The 11,740-nt window shown below is 46.1% G+C and overlaps 1 pseudogene across 1 annotated transcript; it reads left to right on the top strand.

Moving 5' to 3' along the window:
* The first annotated feature begins 9,715 nt into the window (after nt 1-9,715).
* Nucleotides 9,716-10,694, top strand: LOC307219834 (transmembrane protein 11, mitochondrial-like; annotated as a pseudogene). The gene is made up of 2 exons: nt 9,716-10,041; nt 10,439-10,694. The product of its transcript is annotated as a transmembrane protein 11, mitochondrial-like (transcript).
* Nucleotides 10,695-11,740: the final 1,046 nt, after the last annotated feature.

The following is an 11,740-nucleotide window of genomic DNA, read 5'->3' as shown; positions in this document are numbered from 1 at the left end:
CGGAAGTGATTGTTCCAGTTTCCTGCAGCCAATTGGAAGCTGCACCTTGGTTTCTGAACGTTTTGGAAGTCGAACAGACTTCCGGAATGGATTCTGTTTGACTTCCAAGGCACCACTGTATTTATTAATTCACCTTCCAGGCAAGTCTCAAGGCAATGTACAGGTACAGAATGCAATGAGGAAAAAAAGGGGTTTAAAATTATACAGAAAATTGCAGCAGTTAAAAGTACAATTATCAAGTAGACACCCACATCAGAGACCTATTCATCCAGCTGAGGAGGCTTCTTAGAGTAAAAATAATAATCCAGAAAATTTCCAAAAAGTGCAGATAGAGGGGGCCTGTTGTGTCCCAACAGTAATGCTGTACCACAGAACAGGGGCAGCCACACAAAAATCCTTGCTCCGAGTTACTTATTCTCCCTTCCAGTTGAGGTAGGCATGTTGGCCTATGAAAAGATAAACTGAGATTCATATTAGGGTGATATTTTTATTAGGGGAAAACAAAACGTTGCAGAATAGGAGTGTGCAAGCTTAGGGTCCTCCAAAACTCTTTGTTAGGCTAAATGGTAAACACAGCAAGTGGATCGGGCAGCTGGTGGCCAGGAAATCATTGGAAGTCGTCATGAAGTAGAGAGGGATTGTCATCTGTGTGGCTCGCTATGAAATTGTTTCAGGGGGTGCATTCCGTTCCAGAGTTCCTTTTGTTGTTTTAAAATGTGAAGTCGTAAATGGTAAACTGCTCTCGCTCCTTAGGGGGCAGCAGGAATGCAATGCAAGAGACAAGCCCAAGGTCTTGCCTACTGAGTAAAAAATTTCCAGGCAGAATACATTTATTTATTTCTTGTATTTCCTGTCTGCCATTCCCCGCCCCTTCAAAAAATCAGCAGTAGGAAAAGTTCTGCCTCCCAGAGAAGAGAATCACACAGCCATCAGATGAATACATTTTTAAAAAATAATAGTAAAAGTTGTGGAAAGCTCACAAAATGGCAGGGCACATGAGTGGAACAATCATCTTTATAGCTGTTTGTGTGTTAAAAGACTAGTGGCTCGTTCTCTCAATAAAACAGAGCAAAAGAGAATTGTACTTAAAATGCTGTTCACAAACTAGTGGGGGCAAAGGGGGAAGGAATTTGTGTCACTAGTCCTTGGTGGTGGTGGAGGTGATAATACAGCACTACATTCCACAGATTTTTATAATTAATAAATGCAATGAATAAACATGCACGGATGACAAATAATTTTTGACCTGGCAATATATCGTAAATCATGGTGTGTGTGTGTGCGCTATGCAGAAATCACAATGTGGGAAAAAGTGCGAAGCCAGCCAATTCTTCTCCTCGATAACTGTTACCTCTGCTGGCTCAGCTTTTCCCTTTCCTCTTGCAGGGGGCAGCGAATCACAAGAGCAGGCGCTGACAAAAATCACAGTGTGGGAAAAACCATGAAGCCAGCTGTCAGGGAACTGACATCGGAGCCAGAGGTGGAGGCAAGGCTCTCAAGCGATGCTGGAGAGGGGCCCAGCAGGGAGAGAGGGAGCTCATCGGCTGGGGAAGGAAATCAGCGTAACACCAGGGATAGAGGAGGGCAGATGGGAGAATCGGTGAGGGGGCTCCAAGACTCTTCGCTGGAGACCAGCGGGGAGAGCACGGGTCCTCCGCTACCCACACCCACCCTGCGCAGAAGACTTCCGCGCAGGGAAAGTAGGCGTAGACTTGGCGTCAAAGAACTTCTTTGCTGGAAGAAGTTCAAGAAACGCCCACTGATGGATTCTGCTAGCGACTGAACAGCCACGAAGTGAAGGGCTGTCCAGCCAGAACAGGTTTAACCAGGCTACCTAGCCAGGAGTGGCGGTAACTTACGCACGAGCAACCCCTTATAACCATTACACCAGCCAATGGCTTTGTGTAGCTCCATCCTTATTTCAGACCTTGCGATATATTGGTACACCACAATGTTCAGCTGGGCTTCATGAGGAATCACATTTCCCCATTAATACCAGCCGTTAAGGGCTGTGTGCTACCGCTGAATACCAGCTCGTGGGAATCGGAGGAGAGAATAGTGCTGTTGCATCCATGTTTTCATAGCCATCTGGTTGACCAGTGGGAGAACAGGAGGCTGGGCTAGATGGGACACTGGCCAGATTGCTCCCCCCATAATTTCTTTATAAGTAAGGGTGAAACAAGAATATTGAGGGGTCCCTTCAAGAGGTTCAGCTTGTTAAGGAAGACTGGACCTTCGGAGAGAACGTACCTTTTAAGGATCAAACCGGTCAGGAAATGAACAGAGACCAGACCAGGATATACAAAAGCCTGATCTTTATTAATTGTTGCAACAGGGTGCTCAGTATCACACGGAGAAGGCAGAAGGGACCCCGGGCAAAGGTTTGCAAGCCCTTATATAGACTTTTGAACTGCCCACCCTGGAGCCCTAGACCACTCCTCCATACATCATACATACATCACAGAAGGGGTTTAGCCCACGACTACCCTCTAATACATCATCCGTACATCAGAGAAGGGGCGGACTACAACAGAAATCTGAGTGTGTTGTTTTTATCCTGCCTGCCACGTTACCTGATTGGATTACCTGGGCATCCTGGCCACTCTTTTGCTATGATAACTACTCAATTCCTGAATCCAGGTCACAGGTCACAGGCTCAGCCTATTCATATCTTAACTGTGCCCTTGAAACAGGATTTGTGAGCAAAGAGACAATGAGGAAGCTCCCCATTTCCTTCGACCTTGCAGAGAAATATTTGAGGTCAATTTGGAAGAGACAAATGGTTTCAGGACTTTTTCTGTGGGTCTCAGTCATGTGGTCTATACATTTATGAACATTTACTTTATATATATATAAGACCTTAAAATTCTTATAACAAAGGAGCTGAGAATAACATCTTCAACCTGAGCGACCTCTATCTCCCCCTCTGCTTTTCTCTGCAGTCTTATAAACCTTTCCCCAGATAAATACAGAGTTTTTAAAGCAATAATAATTCAACATGGCTCGTTAGCACAGCATACTTTGAGCCCACAAGCCAAACATTTATCTTCTGAACTCATACTTGTTTTGTTTCCAGTGAATTTAGCATTGCCTTATCTGGAACTGTATGGCTTTGCACCCTGAGTTTTCAGTTCCCAGATTGCCCAGTGACATTTTAAATGGTTTTAATATGCACGTGCCTAAAGATTTATAAGACTATATCCTGTTAGGAACAAAAATGTCCTGGCAAAAACAGCACCATCCTGAATTCATTTCTGTCTTGAACTTTTCCTGTGTTTACAGTCCCACAATGTGATGTTTATGCGCTGGATGATAAGGACAACACAAAATCTCTTGGTTTGAGAAAGCTGGCGGGAGGGAATCTCACACCCAAGTGAGCCATCAAAGCAACACAAACACACACAAATGTGTTGCAACAAACAACAAAGGCAGTTGGAGAAAAGTCTCGTATGTTGTTCCCAATTCAAAATGCCCAATATATGCACATCCATGCCCTAACATGCTTTGAAACATTTCTTATATTAAAGAAAATGCTGGTCTTTTAGTTATTCTGCAAATGCATTTCATAGCTTTTGGAGAGGCCAGGGGAATGGAGTACAAAATTTGTTCGAGGAACACAGCATGGGTGTTAGAGCTCCCTGTGCCTGGAGAGAGGGGGGAGGACTGGGCTGGGGGTGCACATTGCATTCAGCTAAAGGAAGCGGGCTCTAGCTGCATCCAATAATAGCACTTGCCACAGGAGGTGTCAAAATGGGAGAGGAGAAAGGCAAAAGTTTGGAAGCGATGAAGAAGGAAAAGTTGAAGAGGCAGCTCAGGATATTCTGTGACTCCAAGCAGAACTCCCAAAGGGATTGATGCTCCCCCCAACTATGAAATCTGTTGCCTCAAGGACAATGCCTTGTCCTACCTAACAAATGGGGATGCGGGTGGCGCTGCGGGTTAAACCACAGAGCCTAGGGCTTGCCGATCAGAAGGTCGGCGGTTCGAATCCCCACGATGGGGTGAGCTCCCGTTGCTCGGTCCCTGCTCCTGCCAACCTAGCAGTTCGAAAGCACAAGTGCAAGTAGATAAATAGGTACCGCTCCAGCGGGAAGGTAAACGGTGTTTCCGTGTGCTGCTCTGGTTTGCCAAAAGTGGCTTAGTCATGCTGGCCAAATGACTCGGAAGCTGTACGCCGGCTCCCTCGGCTAATAAAGCGAGATGAGCGCCGCAACCCCAGAGTCGGTCACGACTGGACCTCATGGTCAGGGGTCCCCTTTACCTAACAAATGAGACCAGCGCAACAGGTAGAACAGGGAGCAGCAGCATAGAGATGGTGAGCACACAGGACTTTGGCTGCAGCCTCTGCCCTCAGCATACACATTTGAAAGCCCCTGCATTCAAAAACACAGCTTGATTGTTGCCTCTTTTCATTGAAATGCAATTACAGTGGTACCTCGGGTTAAGTACTTAATTTGTTCCGTAGGTCCGTTCTTAAGCTGAAACTGTTCTTAACCTGAAGCACCACTTTAGCTAATGGGGCCTCCCACTGCTGCCGCGCCGCTGGAGCATGATTTCTGTTCTCATCCTGAAGCAAAGTTCTTAACCTAAAGCACTATTTCTGTGTTAGCGGGGTCTGTAACCTGAAGCGTATGTAACCAGAGGTACCACTGTACTAATGTTAGAAATGTCTGTCATGTCTTTGATTTGTTTTGGATGTATCAGGTAGCCACGTATGTTGCCTAGATAAGGAAGGGGGGAAAAAACCATTGCGGCAAAGCCTGAGAGCCCCGAAGCTGGTAGAAGAGACTTACTTTGTTTGCTGTTGTCTAACCCGTATCGCTGTTGTCTAACCTGAGCCTGTAACATACAGTTTCAAATTAAGTCTGTAAATGTGCTTGGACTTGCCGATCAGAAGGTTGGCGGTTCGAATCCTCGTGACGGGGTGAGCTCCCGTTGCTGGGTCCCTGCTCCTGCCAACCTAGCAGTTCGAAAGCACAAGTGCAAGTAGATAAATAGGTACCACTCCGGCAGGAAGGTAAATGGTGTTTCCGTGTGCTGCTCTGGTTTGCCAGAAGTGGTTTAGTCATGCTGGCCACATGACCCAGAAGCTGTACGCCGGCTCCCTTGGCCAATAAAGCAAGATGAGCGCCGCAACCCCAGAGTTGGTCACGACTGGACCTAATGGTCAGGGGTCCCTTTAACCTGAGCCTGTGACATACAGTTTCAAATTAAGTCCGTAAATGTGCTTGGACTTTCCCTGTGGCAGTTGGGATAGCCATTGCTACTAGCAGCGCCCCCAGAGCAGTCAGTTCCTAGCCATGCTGTCATGGAAACAATTTTGTGGTTGCGCTCACATGCCTTGGGATGAATCTAACCCAATAGCTACCAATATTTTGTCTGTATAAAATGAGAATGGGACGGCATTTTTATTTTTTATTAATAGAAAAGTTACCTTACTTTTCCGTCTATAAGACGACCCCATGTATAAGATGACCCCTATTTTGGGGGACTCAAATGTAAGAAAATAGGGGGCGATGGCACAGTGTTGTTGAGTTTTTTTTTAGGGGGGATTGCCGAAAATTACTGACCCGTATGTGTCACAAATAGGGACATGGGTGTCGCTGTGGGTTAAACCACAGAGCCTAGGACTTGCTGATCAGAAGGTCGGTGGTTCGAATCCTCACAACGGCGTGAGCTCCCGTTGCTCGGTCCCTGCTCCTGCCAACCTAGCAGTTCAAAAGCACGTCAAAGTGCAAGTAGATAAATAGGTACCGCTCCAGCGGGAAGGTAAACGGCATTTCCGTGCGCTGCTCTGGTTCGCCAGAAGCGGCTTAGTCATGCTGGCCACATGACCCGGAAGCACTATGCCGGCTCCCTCGGCCAATAAAGCGAGATGAGCGCCGCAACCCCAGAGTTGGCCATGACTGGACCTAATGGTCAGGGGTCCTTTTACCTTTACCTTTACCTTTATGTGTCACTAAACCCACCTCCCATCTGTCCCATCGCCACCAGAAGCTGCCAATCGCCTGCCCAACTGCCACAGCATCAGCCAATCAACATCACCCATTGACGCAGCAACCAATAACACACACAATAGCCGCTGACAGCCTCAGCAACAGCCAATCAAACGTCCACCCCATGTATAAGACGACCCCTACTTTTTAAAGGAAAAAACATAGTCTTATACACAGAAAAGTATGGTATCTCCAAGGAAACAGTGACTTCAGGTCAGAAGCTTCAGTGGTCATCGTGCAAAGTTCAAGTTGTCTGCTCCAGCATTGTTAATATTTCCTTCCTTCAAGAAAAGAACTTGACTGTGAACTGCAGAACTTTCTGGGAGCGTTTTGAGGGTTGCTGTTGCACTAACCATTTTAAGAACCACCAAGCATACAGAAAAAGTGGAGAAGGCAGTATAGCACCAGTACCCAGTAACAAACAATATTCATGCAATCCGGAGAGTAACAGTATGTAACCATCAGAATCACAGCAGGGGAGAGGGGGCTTAACCCTTTCCTCCCCTGCTGTGCTCCTGTGGAATACTTTTCCTCTATGGGGGGCGGGTTTCCTTTCCATGCAAATAGTGCATTCAGAGGACATCACATAGCAAGTTTGCTGCTTTATGCCAGGGCTGTAGAAAAGGTAGATCTGGGTCTTCTGATAGGTCTCTGGGTGATTTGCAGTAGATTGGCAAGGTCAATAGCATCTTTAACAATAGATCTTTAACAATAGGAACAATAACTAGGTCTCTACCTCAGTAGGACTGCTGAAATGAAGAAAGGCAGAGGTAACCAGGAATGGATTTTTGTTGACACAGTGTAACACAGAAATAAATCTCCATGTGCAGCAGCAACATACACACAAATACAAGATGGGTGACACCTGGCTTGAGAGCAGTACATGTGAAAAGGATCTAGGAGTCTTGGTTGACCACAAACTTGACATGAGCCAACAGTGTGACACGGCAGCTAAAAAAGCCAATGCAAATCTAGGCTGCATCAATAGGAGTATAGCATCTAGATCAAGGGAAGTAATAGTACCACTGTATTCTGCTCTGGTCAGACCTCACCTGGAGTACTGTGTCCAGTTCTGGGCACCACAGTTCAAGAAGGACACTGACAAACTGGAACGTGTCCAGAGGAGGGCAACCAAAATGGTCAAAGGCCTGGAAACGATGCCTTATGAAGAACGGCTAGGGGAGCTGGGCATGTTTAGCCTGGAGAAGAGGAGGTTAAGGGGTGATATGATAGCCATGTTCAAATATATAAAAGGATGTCACATACAGGAGGGAGAAAGGTTGTTTTCTGCTGCTCCAGAGAAGCGGACATGGAGCAATGGTTCCAAACTACAAGAAAGAAGATTCCACCTAAACATTAGGAAGAACTTCTTGACAGTAAGAGCTGTTCGACAGTGGAATTTGCTGCCAAGGAGTGTGGTGGAGTCTCCTTCTTTGGAGATCTTTAAGCAGAGGCTTGACAACCATATGTCAGGAGTGCTCTGATGGTGTTTCCTGCTTGGCAGGGGGTTGGACTCGATGGCCCTTGTGGTCTCTTCCAACTCTATGATTCTATGTTTCTATGTTGTTTCATAATTCTGTCCTTTGCACTTGGTTGTGACTGGTGGATCTCAGGGTTTTGTTAAAACACAAAATCAGATGGCACAAGCCTGAAATCTTTTCCTCCACCAACCCACTCTATGCCAGTTACAGAGGCAGGTACTTCTTAAAGGCCTCTTTTCAGATTAGAAGCTACCACAGGGGATATCCATACATTGGCTCCCAGTACGTTTCCGAGCACAATTCAAAGTGTTGGTGCTGACCTTTAAAGCCCTAAACGGCCTCGGTCCAGTATACCTGAAGGAGTGTCTCCACCCCCATCATTCTGCCCGGATGCTGAGGTCCTGCGCCGAGGGCCTTCTGGCGGTTCCCTCGCTGCGAGAAGCCAAGTTACAGGGAACTAGGCAGAGGGCCTTCTCGGTAGTGGCTCCCTCCCTGTGGAACGCCCTCCCACCAGATGTCAAAGAGAACAACAACTACCAGACTTTTAGAAGACATCTGAAGGCAGCCCTGTTTAGGGAAGCTTTTAATGTTTGATGGATTACTGTATTTTAATATTTTGTTGGAAGCCGCCAAGAGTGGCTGGGGAAGCCCAGCCAGATGGGCGGGGTATAAATAAATTTGATGATGATGATTTTATCACAAGGAGCTCAGGGCAGAGGACATGGGGTTATCGCCCCTTCGCTCTAAGTTTATCCCAATAACCTGGTGGTGCAGGTTTGGCTGGGAGGTAGAGACTGGACCAAGGTCACCAAGCGAGATACACGACAGAGTGGAGTTTGCCCTTTGATGTTCCCAGTTCATTTTTTCGCCCATTATAAAGCATCTCCTGGGCCCCTGATAGCCCTGCACCAGTCAGGTCCATTACAGCTAGTTATGGACATTAAAGATGTGTAATATGGGATCTGTACTGAGACCGAACATATAATTTGCTAACAAGTCCATTTCCCTCCCCCCCCCTTGCGTCAGTACTTTGAGCTATAATAAAACCAAGAGATAAAGGGAGAGTCGCTGATGGAAATTGTTTCACTATCTTAGGTTTTACATCTCTACGGCCACTTTGTGCTGGGGCTGAAAATGAAGCCGTAATGCTTTATGATATCAGAGTCATTTTTATTGCGGTAGACGGTGGGGGAATTGCTGGAGAAAGGTTAACCATATGCCACTTTTTTAATTAGAAGTCACCTCCAAGTAACTGAGGACTGTACCGGGATATCTGTCTATTTTTACTAGTGTGTTCTTCCAGGTTCCTTAGAAAACTCAGGCTCTGGCAATGAGGGCCACTCCCTCTGCAAGTGGGTACAAAAGACCTTTGTTTTGAGCTGGTTAATTCAGGAGTGAAGAGAAACTCCGTAATGTCTTCAAAGGAAGTCAGGGGATTAAGGAGGACTCTTGTTATCATCTCTCCTATGACAGGTAGGAAAGGCAAGCCTAGAGAAAGGCCTTCTCATTATTGAGGCTCCAGGAGCTAAGCTCATTTCAAGAGTCCTTGTTGCTTTACAGAAGAAATTAAGCGTGTTCCTGTCATTAGAGCCCCACAGAGACTTCCTTTTTTGCCATTGAAATTAATGGGGCTTGTTGTCAGGGTGAGGCTGCCTCCGGTTTGCGATGACATCCCGCCAGCAGGAAATGCAGCCCACATATTATTTATTTATTATTATTAATTTAAAGAAGGCTGATCACAGAAGAATTGATGCTTTTGAATTATGGTGCTGGAGGAGACACCTGAGAGTCCCATGGACTCCAAGAAGATCAAATCTATCCATTCTGAAGGAAATCAGCCCTGAGTGCTCACTGGAAGGACAGATCCTGAAGCTGAGGCTCCAATACTTTGGCCACCTCATGAGAAGAGAAGACTCCCTGGAAAAGACCCTGATGTTGGGAAAGATGGAGGGCACAAGGAGAAGGGGACGACAGAGGACGAGATGGTTGGACAGTGTTCTCGAAGCTTCCAGCATGAGTTTGACCAAAGTGCGGGAGGCAATGGAAGACAGGAGGGCCTGGCGTGCTCTGGTCCATGGGGTCACGAAGAGTCGGACACGACTAAACGACTAAACAACAACAATTAATGCACCTGCCCTTTGCCCTAAGGTCCCTGGGTGGTTTCCAACATGAAAACACAATATTAAAAACAGTTTTAAACCACGTATATGCGATTTTCCCGAAGTGACTCTCTCCAAGATGGCTGCATGGGGAAGGAGGCACGTGGTCCCCAGCAAGGCCAGCGGGAGGGAGAGGGTCACCTTTTCTGCCACTGACTGTTACGTCGTTTGCAAAATCTACAATGGCAAGAATGCTGTGGACCTGTTTGAGTGGAAGCTGGAGCAGGCCTTGGAGGCTCAGTACAAATACATTGTGATTGAGCCCATGCGTATTGGGGACGAGACTGCCTGTTGGATCACAGCTGGGCACTGGCTGCACAAGGTGGCTGTGCTAGCCAGCACAGCCTGCCTTTTCACCCCCCTGGCTGTTCCCGTCGATTACTCCCATTACATCTCTTTGCCAGTGTAGTGTAGTGGTTAAGAGCGGTAGTCTCGTAATCTGGGGAACCGGGTTCGCCTCCCCGCTCCTCCACATGCAGCTGCTGGGTGACCTTGGGCTAGTCACACTTCTCTGAAGTCTCTCAGCCCCACTCACCTCACAGAGTGTTTGTTGTGGGGGAGGAAGGGAAAGGAGATTGTTAGCCACTTTGAAACTCCTTAAACGGAGTGACAGGCGGGATATCAAATCCAAACTACTACTACTACTACTACTCTTCTTCTTCTTCTTCTTCTTCTTCTTCTTCTTCTTCTTCTTCTTCTTCTTCTTCTGGCGTCCTCAGCAAAGCCTCCAGCTGTTTTGGGACTACAATTCCCATCATCCCTGTCCACTGGTCCTGTTAGGTAAGGATGATGGGAGTTGTAGTCCCAAAACATCTGGAGGGCTGAGTTTGCCTATGCCTGCTCTATGAGATCCCTTGGCAATTTGACCCTTGCTGCAAGTACCAAGTGGAGTATGATGCCTATAAAGTCTTTGGCCTGCTCCTGCACACACTCGCCTCCTTCACTCCTGTGGTTTTGTTGAGGAAGGACAACATGCACAAAAAAGATGGCATAACACGATAGCACTCGCTGCTCTGTTGTACTGCATAAAGAAGATTTATGAACTTTATGTCGTATGATTGCGGCAGAGGAAGAAGAAATCCGCAAAGACCCCCCCCCCAAGGGGGTGTGTATTAAGACTCCTACAGTGACATTCAACTTCTCTTCTTGAAGTGGTGCCTGGGAAGCAGTTTGGTTTATCCATATATATGTATATTTTGTTAATTTTAGAACAAAGGTAACATGACGAGGGAATTTTCAGTTTTCTTGCACCTCAGACATGGATCTGCAGTGAAAAGGAAGTCAATAATGGAATGTCAATGAATGGAAAGAAACCTAAGAGAGAAGAAACCTTTAAGTATATTGTTTAATTGTATTCTACAGAACCAGCTCAAAGTTATCACTGACCGTTCATTAAAGGATGAGAATTTCAAACAAACAAACAAACAACCACTTGTGTCTGTGTGAGAGCCTTTTGGTAGTGCCTAGGTTGGGGCTGATTGAATCTTGCCCTGAGCATGGTGCTGAGCCTAGGGGGTCCCAAATATTATTATTATTATTATTATTATTATTATTATTATTATTATTATTATTATTAATTTTATTATTAATTAATACCTATATTGATATGGGTACCTACTGAGAAGATCCATAAAAAAGCAAATGAATTATTGCAAAAATAAGAAATATTGGGAGGTGGGCACCAAATCACCATATTACTAAAGCCCACCCAAAAAACTGCAAAACTTAGGCACGGGTTTGGCGAGGATCCCGAATTTGGGAGTTTGTAGTTAATGGTTCTGGTATCTGTGAGGAAAGAAGGCACTACAATTTGTGTGGTTTTTTTGGGTGTGTACTGGCCACAGCAGACCCTTTCAGTTACCTGCAAATGAAGCAGTAGTTACCATTTTCACTAGTCAAGAGCTTACCTTTTTACCACTGAAATTCCACAGCAGGGTATTATGAAGGGGCAGGTTTCCCCCCCCCCCTTTATTGTTTATATGCCATACCCTCCAACATTTATCTGATGAAAATAGGGACATTAGAAAGATTCCCCCGCTTTTGATCTCGCCACACACATTTGATATGCACATTTGCCAGTCACTTTGAGTCAATTGCAACCTCT

This window comes from Podarcis cretensis (assembly GCF_951804945.1).
Source record: "Podarcis cretensis genome assembly, chromosome: 1".
Classification (NCBI taxonomy): domain Eukaryota; kingdom Metazoa; phylum Chordata; class Lepidosauria; order Squamata; family Lacertidae; genus Podarcis; species Podarcis cretensis.
This window is presented reverse-complemented; position numbering and strand designations above follow the sequence as displayed.